We start from the raw sequence: 6756 nt of genomic DNA, 5'->3' as shown, positions 1-6756 counted from the left end.
TCTGAAAATGTAAGTTCTGCTCTTCTGAAAATGTATAACCTAATACTTTTCCACTTTATAAAATGCACTTTGAGATTATAATCACTTCTCCAGCCCCTGCTTCTATGTGGCCTTAGTCCTCATAAGCTGGTTCCAACATCCAATCATTGTGGATGATTGCAGAACTGTTTGGTTCTCTGCACACTGGTCCTGTACAGAAACTAAGCTTTTCTCTTCACCTTCAAAGGACCTGGAGAATTATTTGGAAATTTGGAAATAGCACCTTATCATTATGAATGCCTACACAATTACTATTTTCTTCTATAATGAAGAGATCGTTTTTATTTCTGTTCATTCTCCCTCAACATCAAGAAGCATCAAACCTCAAGTGTCTGCAAGCTGTTTCATATTAGGGTTTTGGAATTAGTAACTTTCTCATCAACAAGGGTTATGTTTGATTTTTTAGAGCCAACAACCTTCAATGTTTGTCTACATAGCCATGTATGTGTCATACAGGAAAAATTAGTTTAAAAGTGGGTGAGTGTCTCTCAGTTACACACACACACACACACACACACACCACAAACCCCGTATAATCTGGAAATGTGAAATCACTGCTGAGAATTTTACACATAATCCAAAGTTTTGTGTATTTTTAAGTACAGGTATGCATCATTCAATGCATGAAAATGTGTCATTAGGCAATTTTGTCTTTGTGTGAACATGATAGAGTATACTTACACCAACCTAGGTGACATATCCTACCATAAACCTAGGGTATGTGCACAACCTACTGCTCCTGGACTATAAACCTAAAATCGTGTTACTGCTCTGAATATTGTATGCAATATTGTATGGTATTTGTATATATAAACATACAAAAGGTACAGTAAAAATAATGTATTAAAGACAAAAATATGGCATGCTTTATAGGACACTTCCATGAATGATACTTTTTAGCCTGGAAGTTGCTCTGAGTAAGTGAGTTCATGATATGAGGCCTAGAACATTATTGTACACTGTGGGAGACTTTATAAAAACTATACACTTTGGCTATAATAAATTTGTAAAACAAATTATTTCTTCAAAATAAATTGTGTATTGTATTTTTCACATTATAAACTTTTAAACTTTTTAAACATTTGTACTTTTAATAATAGCCCAAAGCACAAACACATTGTACAGCTACACAAAAATATTTCTTTTTGTTGTCATTTGATAAGCTTTTGTCTACTTTACAAATTCATTTTACAATTTCTAATTTTTTTTATTAAAAAGAGACAATGCTTGCATTATCCTAGTCTATAGAGGGTCAGGGTCATCAATATCACTGCCTTTTACCTCCAGAGTTTGTCCCCCGATAAGTCTTCAGAGGCAGCAAGATGCATGCATCTGTCATGTCCTATGATAACAAGACCTTCTTCTGGAATATCTCCTGAAGGGCATACCTAGAGCTGTTTCACAGATAGATTTTTATATATGAAAATAAGGAATATCCTCTAACAATAAATATCCAATAAAGTAAATACATTACCCAGTAGCAGACTCATTTTCATCAAGTACTATGTATTGTAGTAGTACTATATTGTGTATGTTATTCTTTGATACTACTGGAAATGCAGTAGATGTATTTATATGAGCATTGCCACAAACTCGTGACTATTGTATTGTGCTGTAACTTTACTACAGTGACTCTCTCAAGGGACAACAAAGGTTTTTTCAGCTCTATTACAATCTTAGGGGACAAGCACTATATGTAAGATCCAACACTGACAAAATATTGTGAAACACAGGATTCTAATTCCTTAGTTGATTATCTTTATTACTAATTATCTTATATACTTCTGGAATTGTCCCCATTCAGTTTATAATTCAGCATGTTCACTAGCATTTTACTTTTCGCTGTGGATATTCTTAGGATAATTTTATGTACTCTTTTTTTTTAAAGAGAGAGAGAGAGAGAGAGAATTTTAATATTTATTTCTTTATTTTTTTTAGTTTTCGGCGGACACAGCATCTTTGTTTGTATGTGGTGCTGAGGATCAAACCGGGCCACATGCATGCCAGTCGAGCGTGCTACTGCTTGAGCCACATCCCCAGCCCCTAATTTTATGTACTCTTTATGGCTATGATTTTGTATCTTTCTCTTCTGCTTTTCTTTATTTCAAAGTACCTAAAGAAATAATTTATAATGATTACTGTGATTTCATAATTTATAATAATTATCTCATACTAAGATCTTTTAAATATTGCAAATTGATTCTTAATTACAAAACTAATTTTTAGCTTTCTTAATTTCTTATAGCTGTAAATAAATATTATTTCTTTCTGAAAAGTTTTCTTAAAATTTTCTTTTCTTTCCATCAATATGGTCTCCAGTGAACTTTCCCCTTTTACCTTCTCCTAAGGTTCTTGTTGCAGAATTCTTTTATAATCATTATGTAAAGACATCCGGTTTCTGAAGTTGAGATTCTTTCTGATAACTGTTCTCTCTTTCTAGTTTCTTTCTCAATCAATCACTAAGCTTTTAACATGTGTAGTTTAGGTTGGGTCCCTTTATCCCTGGGGACTAGCTGTTGGCCTTTGTCTTCCTCTCCACTTTCCACATTGACTCCTGACATGCTCTTTCCAAATTTGTGATCTTACTATAGTGCTCTCCATTTCTGTCCTGCACAGTGTTGCTCTCTATTTTAGTTCTATGCTCCATTCCACACAGTGAAGCCAAATTCATGTTTTAGACACTTCATAAGAATAATAAGATATATAATGTGAGAAGTCCAAAGCACGTTAGGAAAATAGGGGCCGATACTTTTGCTTTTCAATAAAAACATTGAGATGACATAATAACTCTGTAAAATAAACACATGTTAGAGGCTTAAGCCAGAGTTAGAAGTCAGATATTATTCTGGGCTAGCAGTTTTCTACTTCTCCATGATGAAAATTGTACATTTCTAAAAGAGTTATATTAAAAATTCTAAACCCTGCATTAGATAGTTGAATGTATTAATCTGTTGACTAATAACACAGTTAACTATTGTGGAGTGAAAAGATGTCTAGTCTGAACTGAGCTGCACTGTGAGTATAAAAATCAAACCTGATTTAAAATATTCAATACAAACAAAAGAATGTGAAATGTCTTTAACTGTGAAAAACATTTATTAATCCTTAAATTATAGTATTTGAAAATTAATATGGGATCAAAGATAATATATTCCTTATTTTAGCTATTTCTGTGTACTTTTAGAAATGATTTTAATTGTAAGATGCTTTATTTACATTACATCTTGAGCTCATAATATAGTCTTATTGGGCAGAATTTTTCTAAACTCCCAGCAACTACTTAATACATCTTAAAGATTTCTCATAATACATTTTCACTCCAAGACTATCTGAACTCTTCAACAAGCAATTGTTTATGTCATGCTATATCTTCTCTCTCCCTCCATCAATATTGCATTCCTAAGGCACTCATATTCATTGCTCTCATTTGAAATATCCCTGTGGACAGGACCCCTCCATCCATTTATATATGCATTTCATTAATGAATTTTTACTCTTCCTATTGTGCAGTGGAATTTTTTTTTCCAATTCCATTGAATTCTGACTTTCTTTGACCAACAGAACACAGAGGATGCATTTAAGAGGAATTCTTTGAGAGGTCTTGCATATTTTTTAATTTCTTGGAATGCCTCCACAAAACACCAAGATGCTCAGTCTAGCTGGTACTAAAGATGACAGAGTGTAGCAGAGCAAATCAACCCAGATGTGCCTCTCTGTATCAATCATGTGGTGGTAAGTTCCCAATGTCAGATGTAAGACTGAATGCATCACAGACAAGCTTAGCCAAGTCTCTAGATCTGTGGCCACCTGATGTCAGGCACAACCACTTGATATCTAAGTCATTCCAGCAGAAGAATCATCTAGCTAAACTCAAACTAATTTGCTTAATCACAGTATAATGAACAGATTAAATGAGAATTGTCTTTACCTATTGTTATTTTGACATTCAGTAATAAATAACCAGTGCCACTTCATTTCCTTTACTGGATCAAAAGTCGTATTACATTTTTTAAAATTAATTAATTTTATTAGTGCTTTAAAGTTACATGTATTAGTGGGACTCATCCTGACAAACTCATACATGCACAGAATTCAATTTCATTTCATGACCCACCTTTTCCAATCTTTTCCTTACTTTTTCTCTCCCTTTTCCCTCCCAACCTCCCACAGCAATATCTTTTTTTAAAAATCATAAATGTACATTTCCTTTATTTCAGAAATTCTACTTTTATATTTTTAATTAATTTTTTTATTTATATATGACAGTAGAATGCATTATAATTCTTATTACACATATAGAGCACAATTTTTCATATCTCTGGTTGTATACAAAGTATATTCACACCAATTTGTGTCTTCATACCTGTACTTTAGATAATAATGTCCATCACATTCCACCATCATTAATAACCCCATGCCCTTCCCTTTCCCTCCCGCCCCTCTGCCCTATCTAGAGTTTGTCTATTCCTCCCATGATCCCCCTCCCAACCCCACTATGAATCAGCCTCCTAATATCAGAGAAAACATTTGACATTTGGTTTTTGGGGGATTGGCCAACTTCACTTTGCATTAGCTTCTCCAGCTCCGTCCATTTACCTGAAAATGCCATGATTTTATTCTCTTTTATTGCTGAGTAATATTCCATTATGTATACATGCCACATTTTTTTTTTTTTATCCATTCACCTATTGAAGGGCATCTAGATTGGTTCTGGTGAATTTTATGCAGACATTTCTAATTACTAAAGACCTCTGCCTGCTCCCCCCTATTGAATTAACACAGTCATTGAACATTTCATTTTTAAATAATTATAATTTTAGAATAATTTCACCATTATCCTTGCCCTTATAACTGTGTATTTTAGCTCTTTCCTGATGGAGAATGTGAGATTTGGATCACATCACTAGAGTTATTGCAGACATTTTAGCTATTGCTGCTATCATTTATCAGCAATACTATATGTCAGACACATATTTTAGCTTTCTTAACTCTATATTAAAAAAGCAGTTATTATACTTAGGGTAAATTGAGACAGAGAGATGCTTAAAACTTGCAGAAGTTCACAAGTGGCAGTCAGGAGGGCCAGGCTGTGAGACCAGACCAGTTCCTAATTGAATACTCTCCATAAAACTGATTTTCACAAAAGGTCTTACCTAAGGAAAACAATCCATACTAAAGTAAATAGTTAACATATTCTTTCTAACCATGTTTTGTAGTCTTTCCCTCATCATTTTTTTAGTCATCTCTTATATATTGGAATATCACCAAGACTCACCCATATCTAAGCCCCAAGTCTTCCTCAATCAATATTATATTCCTAGAGCACTCATAATCATAGCTTTAATTACTGTACATGTCAATATTTATCAAATTTATATCTCCTTATCAAGCTTCTATATACCCCAACATCCTGACCAAAAAAAAAAAAAAATCATCTGTCAATTTACATTACTATCAATAAGTAAAAGTAATCATTGCCTTAGGCCTGATTCCTGTACAAACTTGACATCTGCAATCTGTATCATAGTATAGCAAGGTAAATCTTTGTTTGTTTTAAATGCAGATCTAATCATGACATCATGAGACCTAGATGTTAAAACCTGTTAAAATATTTTGCAGTTTGCAAATCTTGCATAGACAGGTCACTGGGTATTATTCCAAACTAGACTTCTCCATTTCACCCATTCTCTGCCTTCTTTTGATGTCCAGGTACTTGACACTTTTATTTACACAGATAAGTTATTTTTCTCACCAACAGAGTGAGTTGGAGAAAGCTGGTGGTTTTGCATTACAGAAATCAAAATCAAGTAGAGGGCTGGGATTGTGGCTTAGTGGTAGAACGCTGGTCTAACACAAGTGAGGCCCTGGGTTTGATTGTCAGCAACACATAAAAATAAATAAAAATAAAGGTATCGTGTCCAAATACTCCTAAAAAAATGTTTTAAAAAATAAAGTAGATAAATAATAGGAAGCCTAAATAAAATTATTCCTTAGTGTTGTCTATTACACTTTTTTCTTAAAAAATTTTTTTAGTTGTAAATGGACACAATATCTTTATTTATATTTATTTATTTTTCTTCGGTGCAGATGATTGCACCCAGTGCCTCATGCATGAGGCACAAGCGCTCTATCACTGAACTGCAACCCCAGCTCCTTATTTCTCTTTATTTTAGTTGCAAGAATGAAAGAACTTAGTATAAAAGAGAAGGAGAATTTGATGAGAGACTAATTTGCCAAGGTAGGAGTAAATGTTTATCATTGTTCCCATTATACATAAATACTACAAAATAGAAAGGTTCTGCCCAAATGAGAGAAGACTGAAATAAGTGTATGTAGTCCCCAACTTCTGACCTGGTCTCCTTAGTTGTGTACAAATAAAGCACAGAATAAGACCATCATTTTATAGTCTCTGGAGTTTTCAAATAATTGTACAAATAATATATATGATTTTAAAGGCAAGAAGACCATGATCTCATCAGTTTTATATGTCTGGGTGAGAAAACTGAATTAAATGTGAAACAACTTAATGCTCTTATTTAAAACAAATAGAATTGCATTCTCAAAGAAACACTACAAGTATAGTGTAATATGAAATATACAAAAGACAGATGAACAATCAGGTTTACAGAAAGAAACACAATTTTTTCACAATAAATATTTTGTATTTTCTCAGTAACATAAAAGTGGAAAGAAAGACAGCATAAGTTTATTTTACAG

Source organism: Callospermophilus lateralis, chromosome 6 (genome assembly GCF_048772815.1).
Source record: "Callospermophilus lateralis isolate mCalLat2 chromosome 6, mCalLat2.hap1, whole genome shotgun sequence".
NCBI classification, from domain to species: Eukaryota; Metazoa; Chordata; class Mammalia; order Rodentia; family Sciuridae; genus Callospermophilus; species Callospermophilus lateralis.
This window is presented reverse-complemented; position numbering follows the sequence as displayed.